Genomic DNA, 13679 nt, shown 5'->3' with positions numbered 1-13679 from the left:
TTTGGAGCACCCAGATTTTACAAAGGAACAATTGTCCTACAAGTAGAGAATTGTTTGGTCCAATAAAGCATAGTTGCACAATGGAGTCTATGTTTAATTTCCAAATGGAAAATATACTGCATTTATTAACCTTAAAACAATTAGTGGGAAAACTAAGCATCAAGTGAAATGGAAAAATTACATCAGGATTCAATCTGGCACAAAACAGTTGGTTAACATTCAGGCATTTATCAATTGACAGAGAATTATATAGTAGTAGGGTCAGTAGGGTCACAGTACCAATGCTCATAGAGACTCAATTGAAAGAAATACAGAAAATGAGTCAGGGTACTTCAGTTGATGACATTTTGATGCCTCAACATCCTCTGATACTTCAGACCCAGGTGAAGGAACCAGTTCATATGCCAACACTCCAAGTACAACTGTTTTAGGGAGAGGCCAGACCACTCAGCCGAGGGGGAGGCCATTCACGACACTGGTACAGCACTCCCAGAGATCGACAAACCTGACAGAAATATTATCAATAGTAGAAGACATAGAACCTAGGCATAGGATCCCCGCATTGATTAGGTGTTCTGAAAAATTATTAGGCTCAACTTGAAGTCATCGCAGGAAGAATCCATTTAGGGAGGCAAAGTCAATGTTATCAACAACACAGTGGTTATAGTTTTTGATCTGATTAATAGTTTCATTAATAATTAGATTGACACTGCAGAAAATGGTCACTTATAGAAATGCTGTGTGTAATGAAATTAGAAGCCCTATCAAAGTATCGATTAGACAATAACACATAATCTATAACAGTATTCTCACCTCTGCTATTGAAAGTACATCTAAATAGGACCGATTGCATACATAATTCAATGCAAATGGCCAAATCATATTTAAGCAGCAAGTCATTTAATATTTCTCTGTAGCAATTACGTGAGAAATTAGTTTGATCAGAATTTATGAAACCACATATCTTTTTAGATGGCGTTAAATACAAGTTGATGCTAAAATCACCTTCTCAAAGTATAATCAGACTCTTTGTGCTACCATTACAAGTAGACTGAAGATCGATATCAAGTTGCAAGGATATAGAAGTTGGTTACAAATTCCACCCATTCTATAGCAATACTCTTTTGTGTAGTCCTGCTACATTCCAATATAAGATCCCAGTGGTAGTACGTTTGGCGCTTCCAATGAGATCAGTAACTGGATTTAAGGATACAGCTGGATTATATGTAGATGGGACATTTGTGGATGGAGATGTATATGGGTAGACCTCAGTGGGTGCAGGAACATCCCTTCTGAGATCATTGGGTTCAGCAGCCCATCTCCAGTGAGCCCGGGAGCCATATGGGGTTCCACAGCAAGTCAATCAACTTAATCTAGCAGTGCCAATCCATCAAAACAATTGTTAGTCGGGATGGCATAAAACGATTCAGAAGGGCACCCAGGATTGGATCACACCAGTAGTCTAGGTTTCCCGATCTCTGACCTGGTCAGTGAACTGCTCTGCCATCGCGTAGCTCCACCAGTAAGTGCAGCCCGTCTGTTTTGAACTCTGACCTCGGTCAGAAGTTCGAGGCCCTTACCCACCCGCAGGCTCTTGCCCGCGCCTCATCCCTGGTGTCTATTGGGAGAGCTCTGCTCTTCTGTTAAGCTGCCCTCAGCCTCCTTTCTCCGTCCTCTCCCTGCATGTCTCTTTTTAGTGTGCTGTTATTATGCCTCTTCGCTTTCTGCGCTTTCTTGAATCGTTTTCCTCTTTTTCTAATTTTTTTCTATCTTGTCTCTCATTCTCGCTTCTCTCTCTCTCCTCGCTCTCATTCTTCCCTCTGCTGCTGCCCCCGTGGGCCACCTCCCTTTTCGCACCTTTTTTCCCACTCATGCCTCCCAGCTGTCCTCTCCTCCCCCCCACTCAATGGCGGCTGCTGTGCGGCCGCACCGCTGGTGCGCCGAAGGCACGCCTAAGGCAAGCCCATCTGCATCCGTCCGAGACCCGAGCACAACCAGGACCCCTGGTCCTGCCACCTGCCGCCTCTACACATCAGCAGCACTCAACCCAGGACGCAACAACAATTGCAAGCAGCCATTACCAGCTGACACCCACTGACCCTTCACCTGCCTCCGCCAATCTACACCACCACCAAGACCTTGGACCCGGCACAACCCACCCGCAACAACACACCGACTCTGAAAAATCTGAAGTGCATTCTCCTCAACATCCGATCCCTCCATAAACACGCTACCAAAATCTGGAACCTCCTTGACAGCACCACCCTGGATGTCGCTTTCCTCACCGAGACCTGGACCAACACCACCTCAGGCCTGGACATCGCCATCGCCATCCCCCAAGGATACAAGATCACCCGAAAGACCGCCCCAGCCACCCCGGGAGGGGAATTGCCATCATCCACTGGTCCGACCTCTGTCTTAACACACACTCTGAAGATACTGAAGAATCCACAAGCCTAAGGGAACACCTCCACTTCAAACTACATACCAGCCTGACATCCACCATCAGGGGATCCCTCATCTACCGCCCTCTTGGACCATGTGCTCCCTTCGCCGACTCCATCACGGACTGCATCTCTGCACAAGCCATCACAGGCACCAACTACACCCTGCTGGGAGACCTCAACTTCCACCTCTACAGCCTACAAGACCCCATCACCACATCCCTCTTAGACAACCTCCACAACATATGGCTCCAACAGATCGTGATGGAGCCAACACACTCAGCAGGACACACCCTCAATCCCATCTTCACAACAGGAACCTCTGCTACCTTCAGTCCCACCTCAGAACTCCCATGGACAGACGACTGATGCATCCATTCCACCTTCAACACACCCACCGTCATCAGACCCCAACACCAACCATCACATAGAAGCTGGACAAGAATCACTGCTGATCAGCTCGCCGCTGCCCTCGGCATCGCCAGCCACCCCCACCATCGCACACATCGATGACCCAAATACCTCAGCACGCACCTATCAAAAATGGATCACCGACTGCACCAACACCATAGCCTCCCTCAAACAGAACTACAGCACCCATGCAAAGAAAGCTAGCTGGTTCATTTTGAACTCCGAGAATCAAGACACACTTGTCGCCACCTCGATAAAATCTGGAGAAACACTGAATCCACAGAAGCCCATAGTAACTTCAGAGCCACCACCACCGAACACCACCAACTCATCAGAAACACCAGGAAGAAAGCTATACAAGATATAATCTTCCCACACACACAAAACAGCAAGGAACTCTTAAGCATCATCAAGGAATTTGTCCAACCCAACAATGAAACAACGGACATCCCACCCTCACAGGACCTCTCTGACAGACTCAACACCTACTTCCACCACAGAATCAAGACCATCTACGGCAGTTTCAGCAATGAAAACCTACATGCAGAACCCCTTCAACCAAAACCCCACACCAACAAACCAACAATCACAACCTGGACCCCCCTCACTACCGAAGATACTCTGAGAACAATAAGGTCCATATACTCCGGGGTCCCCATGGACCAATGTCCCCACCACATTTTCAACAGAGCTACAGACACCATCACCCACAAACTCCACCTCACCATCAACCGCTCCCTAGCTGTTGCCACCATCCCTGACAACTGGAAACACGCCGAGATCAACCCTGTCATCAAGAAACTCTTTACCCCACAGATCTCAAAAATTTCAGGCCCATCTCCCTACTCCCATTTTCTGCAAAAGTCATTGAATAACTGGTCAACAGCCAACTCGCCACATTTATAGAAGAACACAACATCCTCGACATCTCCCAATCCGGATTCAGAAAAAACCATAGCACCGAAAAAGCCCTTCTGGCCGCAATAGATGACATCCGGTCCCTGCTGGACAAGGGAGAGACGTCGGCACTCATCCTGCTAGACCCTAAGTGCGGCCTTAAACACAGTCTCCTAGCACACTCTGATACGAAGACTCCACAAAGCCGGCGTCAGAGACAAGGCCCTCGACTAGATCCAATCCTTCCTTTCAGTCAGACCTCAATAAGTGAGACTCACCCCCTTCCTTGCAGACCCAACACCTACCACCTGTGGAGTTCCCCAGGGATCCTCCTTCAGCCCCATGCTGTTTAATGTCTACATGGCCATGCCAGCCACCATTGTCAGAAGCTGCGGAATCAACATCATCTCCTACGTCAATGATACCCAGCTCATCCTCTCCCTATTCAACGAACCCAACACAGCCAGACACAACTTCCGTGAAGGCATGGAAGCAGTTGCCAACTGGATGAGAAAGAGCTGCCTTCAACTCAACACAAACAAGACAGAAGTACTCATCATAGGCCGTCAACCTGACGTGTGGAACAACTCCTGGTGACCACCCACCCCCGCCAGCCAAGCCTGCAACCTCCAGATCATCCTGTACTCCAAACTCAGCATGAACCATCAAATCAACTCAGTCGCCTCCACCTCCACCTCCACCTGCTTCTGCACCCTCCACCTCCTACGCAAGTCTTTCAAATGGATCCCCCTCGAACATAGAAAGGCAGTCACACACGCTCTTATCACCAGCAGACTGGACTAGGGCAAGGCACTCTATGCCGGAATCAACAAGAAACTCACCCGCAAACTACAAAACATCCAGAACGCCGCCGCCAGACTAGTCCTCGACCTGCCTCGACACTGCCACATCTCGTAACACCTGCACATTCTACACTGGCTTCCCATAGAGAAAAGAATCACTTTCAAGATCCTCACCCACGCACACAAAGCCCTCCAGAACACCGGACCAGCCTACCTGAACCAGCAACTCAGCCTCCACGTACCCCCACAAGGCCCTACTCTCAGCCCAGCTCTCTCTCGCCAAAGTACCCGACATCAGGAAAACCAGAAGAGGAGGACTCTCCTTTTCCTACCTCGCAGCCACCGCCTGGAACGCCCTTCCTCTCCACATCCGACAAACCACCTCCCTCCTCAACTTCACAAAAGAACTGAAGACATGGCTTTTTTAAGAACCACCTCACCGGTGGACGCTACACTACCACTCCCCAGCACCTTGAGACCCTTACGGGTAAGTAGTTGTGCTTTACAAGCACTGTTTGATTGTACTTGCTGGTTGATAAAAGTAACAAAGGGGTTATAGTGTTATATGATGAGGAGACACCATTAGAAAACGGGGTAGTAAAGTTGGAACATTAGCCTGAATCACCATATAGGGTTTTCCCCAGGAGGTGGATCAAGAAAATCAGGTATCTTGCCTGACGAGCCAGCCACTGGCACAAGAAACATTAAAGAAATATGGGGAGATAGGGGAGAAATTGTTTCAACAGAATAATGGCACCTGTTTGGAGCACACTATGAGAATGCAGGTGTGAATGAAGTGTGTCCGCAGTACATTTTGAAAGGATGTTATTGAGTGGGTCCTTGTGTATACCATCAGGACGATGCAGTGCAGCAGGAGCGCCACATTGAGCACAGTTTGACTCAGTAGGTGCACATGGTTAAAACAGGACCATTAGCTGAGTCATATTCAGGCTTCAGGCTTCAGTTTGGCTCGAGCTTTTAGAGATTTGCCCACCAATAAAATGAAGTACTGATTTCCTTCAATAGATTAGTAAGAAACCTAAGGCCAAATGCATAGCAATTTAATACATATAAATCAGAAAAGATTCACATTTGTTTGAGTAAAGTAGGGTCCACTTGGGGCGGATGTCCAGAACTACTTTAGAATAGAAGGTTGCTTCCAAATAGCACTATGGTTCCTCCATTCTACTTTCATAGCTAAGGAACAATCAAGATGATTATTAATAACACAATATATACTCCCATAAAAAAGAAACTGTAAAACTGTAATCCAGTCCCCATTGATTAGCACAAGTAATTTACTAATCCAGTCCCTATTGAACAGCACAATTAATTTCTCATGCAATACCGTAATTAACAACAACCTATACATACATACTGTGAAATAGAGAGTAAAGCACTATCCCCCAAGTGAAGAAAATGCCACTGGTAGAATCCCCTCTGGATTTTGCAGTTCAGCACCTTATCAGGGGTTTTCCTTTACAACTCATTTCCAAATCAGACTTAAAGATCCCCACTCTTGGCCTATGAAAAAAGAATTCACTTTTTGTGTGCAGTTACAACTTTCTTAAAGAGCGTATACCATCAGAGCACAGAGAGACATATGTTAAATTCCTCATTCATTGGATGTTGTGTTATTTATAATTTGGAGAGAGCACATTACAGTCATTGGCTGGCTTTACTACCAGTTGTAACGTGTATAGAGTATTGCTATGGGTCCGGCTTACACGGATCACCCTCTATTGCATGAAAATAAATGCTTCCATTACAAGAAATGGATGGTGAAGCATCCTTTCACTGAAATTACTGCACAGTAGCACCATTGTTGCAAACTGATTTTTCCATCTTGCTTTGATAAAGAAACAGGACCTAATGGTGCAAATGGGACATTCCTATATGTAGAAATGATGTTATTAGAGGTACCAGTGCCAGTGCTAGGTAAAGATACTGGGACCAATTGCAGGTAAGTCTTGAACTTGCTTGTGTTCTGTTCCATCTTCACCGCCTTGCATGTGCTTCATTTCCCCCCACACTTGCAGTAGTGGTCAGTGGGATTTCAGTTGTCAGCATTCTAACAGATTGGTCTGCCCTTTCTATCCTCAACCAGTGATTTTATTCCTAACTTTATAGTGGCTACCATGGAGGGTGTGACTCCACCTACAGGCTCAATATGTGCAGTGCCAGAGTATAATGCCTTTACACCTCACTGTTTTTTGTTCCAAAGTAAAACCTAGTTGGGAAATAGCAGAGGCGATGGATGGATGGAAAGAAGTGACACAGGTGATTGAGACAATGGCGGACACAATTGCAAAAAATGGAACAAATATCACTGACCTTCACCTTGTGGCAGGTGAGATAATGTTAAAACTCAGTAACTCTAACAGTATCAGCTATTGGCTGTGAGTAAGTTTCCACATACACCATTGTTATATGTTAAAACTATCACTTACCTCTGACCCAGGGTGGTGTGGTGGTGTTCAGAAGCACAATAGTGTTGGTGCTTTGAGGCCTTGAGTGCTTTATTCAGCTCCCTTTGTGCTGTTGCCTCTTCTGCTTCCCATAGCCGTTGCTCCCTACCACCAATGCCACATCGGCCTGCCCCAAGCAACCCTCATATCTGTCACATACCTGCATTCGAGGTGGGACTGGGACAGAATCTTTGGTCAGGCACCAAAATGAAAGTGGTACCAATTAGTGAACTAGAAAGCTGAAAAAATGGCCAATGTTTGCGAGTTTGGATAGTTTTGAACTTGTAAAGAAATATTCTATAGGTGTGTTCAGGGTATGGAAGACTGCATGGATGTGAGCTTTCTGCAGGCAATATTTGTTATAATATCAGGTATTCAATTGTAAAATATGGACCACCAGACTATAAAACAGGCCAAGAAACCTGCCAAAAAATGTTCCCTCACATTGACCTATCTGACCAGCCCATAGAGTACTGCCTGGTTGGCCTATTGGGCAGTGTGAGCGTGCCCTTGGCTTATCTATTTTGTTGTAATAGTAGTAGGCGAACACATCCCTAATGTCGATGGACCTTTTGACTTGTTTAAATTATTATAATTATTATAATTAGGTGTCATCAAACACAACAGTATCAAGCAATACAAATTAACAGAGAGTCAGTAAAGAACACGCCATGACCCATTTGGCCTCGAACAACTACACCTTCAGTATCACTTAAAATGTTTATTTCCCTATATTAACAATGCTAAGGTCACGAAAATTAGTCTCAACACCAAATGGTACAAGTAATGAAACATCACTGGTTGACCAAATTGCCTAAAGAATCTTAACTTAAACAAAGCAATAAAAACAACAATTTCAATAGCAAAAACACAAATTAATAGCAGCAATATTTGAGCAAGAGAAATATCATACATTTGTTCAGAAGTAAAATAACATCAGTTCAAGGGTATAGAGAAAGCACCTCATTAACTTCAGATTATCATTAGCATGCTGGGCTTCATGCAAAAGGTTTAGTAACACTAAATTAGAAAAACATCTAGTAATGGTGCTATCAAAATATCACCAGTATTAAAACAGTAGCAGTTGGTACCTGAAAAACTAAAGACAAACAACAATACACAGTTCATACATTTACCTATCCCTTAGGAATATCAGCAGAACAGCTTCAGCTTCATCAGGGGGACAGCAGCGTCAGCATTAGGACAGAAGCATGGTAAGGGAGATGGTCTAGAATTTGGACTATAAGATTACTAAACCATCAGATCATTAGTTCAGCATTGAACAGGCAAAATGAACTTAGAAAATAATAAAGCACAAGAACATCATTAGGCTTTCTGGCAAAGCATGACTTTGTGAGAAGCATGTCAAAGAATGGCTCTCGTAAGCAGTACGTCAAACAATAGCTAGCAACATTTTAGTAACCAAACATTAAATCAAAAAACACTAAACGTTTGCTGTTGGCCAGAAACATCAGGTGAAGAAAGAACATCCAATTAAAAGAACATTAAATATCAGCAAAACATTAGAAAGGTTACACTTGTAAATTGGCAATGTGACGATTGGAACTTCTTCCATTACGTAACTCCAAACTATACTAAATGTATCATCCCGGTCTTCCTTCGGTCCATGATCAATAGGCCTTTTTGTTGGGCACATTCCAAATATGCTGCTAGACAGTGGTTACAGAAAACACAGCATTTACATCATATCCTCAAAAGAAAAACATGAGTTAAAAACATAGCTTCAGACAAATATGCAATTCAATCAATGGAACCTGTTATACAGCAGACATGATATCATGCAAATGTAACAATAACTAGAACATTGGTAGTAAGATAACATCTCACTGTGGCCTTGTCTGTTTGAGGCCCAGCAGAAACAAGAAATACTCATATTATTTCAACTATTAATTTGTCAGAGAAAATGCTCTTAAAGAGACACGGTTCTCAATACAACGTTAGTACATTATTTATAAAGGAACATGTGCAGGCCTTGCACTTGTTGGTGGCCAATAAAAAAGGCACATTATGTGTCACACATTAATTTGATTGTTGCAACATTTCATATTAGTACCTAAGTATGATTACATTAAAGATCATCATTAATGTTAATTTCAGCGCTCACACCAGTATGATGCTACATGCATTCATGTAGCAAAAGGGATAAAAGAAGAAGAGTAACATTAGTTATGAGAAAGACAGCTGGTGCGGACACTCTTGTGTGAGGCTTCACATGGCCGACGAGGGAGGCACACTAAGACAGATACTTACATAACCTGCTAGCAAAGGGTCCAATCATAAAATAGCCTGGAGGCATTCATTTACCTACCCATTACCCCATCCACTCATGAAAACCCATGCATGTATTCATCCATGACCCATAGTTATGTGTTTATTTGCCCATTTACTTTCAGTGATACACCCACACACCCTTGCATTCATCCTTTCCAGTCCATGCACCAATCTTCCACCCACCCGCAAGCATTCACAATCCACCCAAACCTATGTATTCTTTCATTCAGCCACAAACCACACCTGTGCATTCATCCAACTAAACCTTTCAGCACACGCAAATACCCACTCACATTAGCCAACAATACATTCATATGTTTGTGTTTGCATCATTTCACTACTTTATTGATGCATCCATTCATTCACAACGACAGTTAGTTAATACCTCAAAAAAAGTGCATCTCATTGCGACAGATCCAAGACAAACAATTTAAAACAAGAAATGATCATCCATTGTAAATACATTAAAATGAATCGCCGGACTCTCGATGGAGTTAGTTGAGACCTTAAGACAGGTACAAGTACAAGGCAAGCAATCATTGTTAGTCGGATACTTAGAAACAGAGCAGGAGAAGCAATCATCATTAGTCCGATGCTTAGCAAAATAGCAGGAGAAGGTACAAAGTGCAGAAGTGTCATAGGGTTTGCCTATTTGTCAGCATTGACTGTAGCTTTTTTTCACAAAAATGATCTCGACGTCTGTAGGCAGCAGCTTAAGAAAAGAGGCAGGCTAAGTAAATAGCCCATTGATACATTCATCTATCTCAGTCACACCCACCTTTGTATTCATCATCGGCCCTCATCCATGAACTCATCTTCCACCCTCCCCCACGCTTCCAGCCTCTCGCTCCCAAGCGGCCATCCTTTCACTCACACTCGTATTTATCCAGCTGTACACCCACACCCACATCTCTACATTCCTCTGCACCATAGCAACAGCCATCCATCTGTTCATGCATGTACACTTATGTGTGCCTGTATTTTTGCTATTGGTGGGTGTACCTGTGCCTCAATGAATTTGTACTGTATGCATGGGTGCCTTTATATGTATTATTGGTTTGTGTATCTAAACGCATCACACAACAATGCACAATCATTACAAGGAAATAAACAAAGCACACACACTAAAATACGTCAGACGTATTGGCTTTGTACTGTTTGTCTTTTGTGTGTGTTTTAAAGCTCTGTGGCAATGCAAGACCAGAGATGTTTAAATCTGCTGTCCGATTCACACTCTAGACATAATTCAGTAAATTGCAGGGGCGCAGATACTCTTTAGCAAAACGAGCCATTCCTTCACAAGAACATCTACTGCTTTAAAAAATCTGGTGATGCCTGTTTAAACTATGTTCTGTACTTTAACATAATTCCGCCATAATTCTCTTGAGACGCCCCATTCCAAAACCTAAAATCTAGCCAGTTTACAGATTCCTATTGCATGCCTCTTATGTGTCACCTCCCTAACTGGCTCTACTAAATATGCAAAAGGTTAAAAAAACAGTACTTGAATTCTGATCACACAAGTGCATATCTACTTCAGTTTCAATTGTTGGATTTAGATATAGAAATCAAAGACACACTTAGCTATTTGTGTGAATGCACGTACACACACGCATGCATACACATGAAAACACACCCAACCATCCACCCACAAACACACATCAATTTCAATTCCAATTCAAACTGTGGGCCTCATTGGCACTGCACCTGACCTGAGCATAGATCACCAAACATTCCATCTCCGACTCCGATGCACTGCCTTTCTCTCTTAGATAAGGGTAATATGGCCTTATAATGAATACAGGCTAAATGACAACCCCTTTATTCGGTTCATTGGCAAGGTAACTGCTGCAAGATATTATCCTACAAGACCTTCTTCCCATCCTCATCATAAAACACCACTGCAAACTAGCCAAGATCCTCAGGAAACATTAACAAGAAACCCAGACAACTGAATTTCAATTCGTATTTTCTAACTGATCATCATCCTCAAAGATCCATATACACCCTTCCATCTGCACCAATGCTCTGTTTCCTTTCTATCACCATTTACTATTGCATCCTCACTTACCTGGAAGTTAAAAAGTGCACAGTGAGAACAATCCAATTGTATTGTAATTGCATATCTCATATCCTCGGCCATGCTGTACATTACATAATACAATAATCGTGTGTCATGGATCACTCTTCGTTTATTTTTTAGATTCCTGATCAACATAACTAGTCGATGAAGATAAATTAAAGGGAGGGGAGAAGGTCTGGCAGCAACCTTGAAAAATCCCTGGCAGATCATCAATGTTGACTCCATTTGTAGCACTCTTCTCCTCTTCCTGCAGTATATCCCACACTATTATCTGCAGGTAGATGTAGGTTCAAGAAAATATTTGCTGGCACATTTGGATGCTCTGTAGAGTTTGCGAGCTGTTAATTTATTTGGGAGCCTGTTAAAATTATATTACAATGTTTTCTCATTAGCTTCACCTGATTTGCAAATTTAGCAACATATGAACTTCTAGAAGCGAAGGAGCTACAAGAAAACATAATGACCAATAAACTGACTTGGGGACTGATCAAGATCACAGAGCCAGAAAGATCTCACAGATCTAAGATTTAGCCCCAAAGAAAATAACGTGGATGACAAATAATGCCTTGATCTTGCATGGGCCGGTGTACAGACCTGCCAACTTCAAGAAAAGTCTCACAGTTAGAGAAAGGGGGGTGGGGCTTTAGAGGGGGGGGCGTAACCTCATGTTGAGAAGCTCCTAAAAGCCACTTTTGCCCCACTGCACCCCAGCCCTCATACCTCCGCCTCTAAAAAAAACGAAAACAGAAGCTTGCTGAGGTTGTTGCTGATGTCTTGTTGTGTTTTCACACCCATTAATGGACATCATCAGTTAAAAGCCTCCGAAAATGAGCTGCAAACCACTGTTTACAGTGATTTTTAGCTTGCTTTCTTTGCCCCTGTGTGATATTGGCTCCTCACCGGGTTACCATGTGATGGAAGCAAATATTGTGTGTCACTCGGTGGAACCATGTGAATTGGCGAAATCTGACTCACAGGTGGTACAAATAATCGGAAATACCAATGAGATTTTGGTGCTTACTCCACCATAATCTGCATGTCCTAGTAATTACTGGGCTTTTTCCATACACTGAATTTTCGCAGGTTTTACCTACTAAAATTAAACTCCACAGGTGGAGTCACAGGGTCCCCGGGACCCTGCCAGCCCCCCACATGTGCCCATCCTGGGTGCATCCGGAGCAGGTGGTGCTCCCTTCCTGTGGAAGTAGGCACTTTTTACTTGGTGGGAGCAATCTAGGTTTCCCTGTCTGCAAGAGCGTGGGCAGAAAAAACACATGTCTGCTCCTACCTGGTGGGAGTAGCTTTTAAAGTTCCCACCTGGTGGGATAGACTTGTGTTTCCTTACCTGCACTCCTGCAGGCAGGAGAGCAGGCAGGGAAACTACTGTGTCCTGTGAGAGGGCTCCCCTTGATATAGTTAGTGAGCTGGCCCCAGGGGGTTGGGTCCCTGGACCCTTTTCAGGCTGGTGGATGTGGGCAGGCAGCCTCCTCCCCTTTCAAAATGTGTCTGGGCCCCTGAGAATAGGGTCCCTGGGGCATTTTCAGGTTTTTGGACAGGGGCTGCTTCCCTTTCTAATTATGTTGGCCCATTGGTTGGGGTCCCCGGTGCCTCCCAGAGGCTTGGGGACAGAGTTCATTTGCCACTCTCCTCTGATTGTATTATTGTGCCACCCACCCAGACCTTGGACTACCCGAGGGGGTATTTTTGTTTTAGCTGCGTAGGCTTCTCCGGAAATTTGTGGCACAAAGTACAAATAACATTTTTGGCACTGGGTGGGAAGTTTCTCTGGGACCCCACCTGGCCTAAAGTAGCAGGATTTCCCTACCCTGTCCATTTATATGTTTTTTAACAATTTTTCTAGGACTCTGGCGGTGTCACGAGTTCTAAGATGGCTGCTGCCACATTGTTGTTGATATGGTCGCAGGCAATCAGATCTCATCTTGAGATCTATCAACTCTGCAGGTCCTCAGCGGCATGAAACATGCAACTTTTTTGTGCCTTCGTTCCTCAATAACTACTGAACAGATTTACACCAAGGTAGGACCAAGGTGTAGCTTTTTGCCAAATTTGGCATAAATGCGTTCATATATTTGGGCTGTAGCTGTGTGTAAATTTCCTTTGGAAACATGAATGGGGAAACCACTTTTTGGGCCCCTGCCACACTTTTCTCTTCCTCTGCTTGATCGAAAGTTTTGTGAATATTTGACAAATGGCACTAAAATTATTCGGAAAATAAAAAAAGCTTTTCCCATGGCAATAGGGTCCTACCGATGACCACCCT

This window comes from Pleurodeles waltl, chromosome 2_2, assembly GCF_031143425.1.
Source record: "Pleurodeles waltl isolate 20211129_DDA chromosome 2_2, aPleWal1.hap1.20221129, whole genome shotgun sequence".
NCBI lineage: Eukaryota > Metazoa > Chordata > Amphibia > Caudata > Salamandridae > Pleurodeles > Pleurodeles waltl.
This window is presented reverse-complemented; position numbering follows the sequence as displayed.